General features: G+C 48.3%; 1 non-coding gene across 1 annotated transcript; it reads right to left on the bottom strand.

Moving 5' to 3' along the window:
* Window positions 1–507: 507 nt before the first annotated feature.
* LOC142455792 (small nucleolar RNA SNORA66) lies at window positions 508–640 on the bottom strand. Its single transcript, XR_012785921.1, has one exon. It is a non-coding gene; the product is annotated as a small nucleolar RNA SNORA66 (small nucleolar RNA).
* Between the last annotated feature and the right edge of the window lie 219 nt (window positions 641–859).

The following is an 859-nucleotide window of genomic DNA, read 5'->3' as shown; positions in this document are numbered from 1 at the left end:
CCCCAGAACTGGAGCCCTGGGCATCATGGTGATATGTCCTTATGACCAACACAAACAAGTGTCAAACTTCTGCTCTTAGATGAAACACAAGCTTTTGTATTTGGGGGTGGGGTGGGCACATGGCAGGTCTGTGACCTGTGTTACATTCTCAGAGCTTCAGGCTCTTCCTGTATAAGTGGGGGCTACTAACCCCCACTTCACAGTGTTGTAGCTTGTGGTGTTGGGAATATTTGGCAATGTAAGCCATTGGTTGTAGTCTGGTAGAGGACAATTCGAGCTGATGATTGGATTCTGACAATGGATGTTTGTCAGCCCATCATTTAGAGAGGAAGTTGTGCTTCTTAAGCTGGTATAAGGGGTCCATGGGACCAGGAAGTAGGACTAGAAGGAGAGGAAATTGGGAATGATAAACCACTGGAAGTTATATTTCTGCATCACCTCCTTTCCTAAGTAGGCCCTGTCCCCCCAGTTCTACTCTCCAGTCCAAGGGAGCCCTTCAGTGTGTCTTACTGTAGTAGGAAAGAATGGGCCACCTCAGTAGTCCCTGAGGCTAAACCATTACTGTCCCAACAGTGACATTAGCAAGCCTGGCTCCCCTTGCTTCTGCAACACCATGCAGAGCTGGTGATCGAGTTTGCAAGAGCTGAAGGTCTTTAGAGTGGCATTTTGCAGAATGGTAAAGTGATGAAAACTCCCTGAGTGCCACCTTTGTATGTCTCCTTTGACAGCCAGGTTAAGCACACCGTCCTCAGGGCCCTGGCTAAGTGTGGGCCCACCTGCACCACCCCGGTCTGACGTCTCGAAAGAGAATTCTGTTTGTTGCAGATGGCTTGGAAGGAAGGCCAATTATTTTATTTTT

This window comes from Tenrec ecaudatus, chromosome 8 (genome assembly GCF_050624435.1).
Source record: "Tenrec ecaudatus isolate mTenEca1 chromosome 8, mTenEca1.hap1, whole genome shotgun sequence".
Lineage (NCBI taxonomy): Eukaryota > Metazoa > Chordata > Mammalia > Afrosoricida > Tenrecidae > Tenrec > Tenrec ecaudatus.
This window is presented reverse-complemented; position numbering and strand designations above follow the sequence as displayed.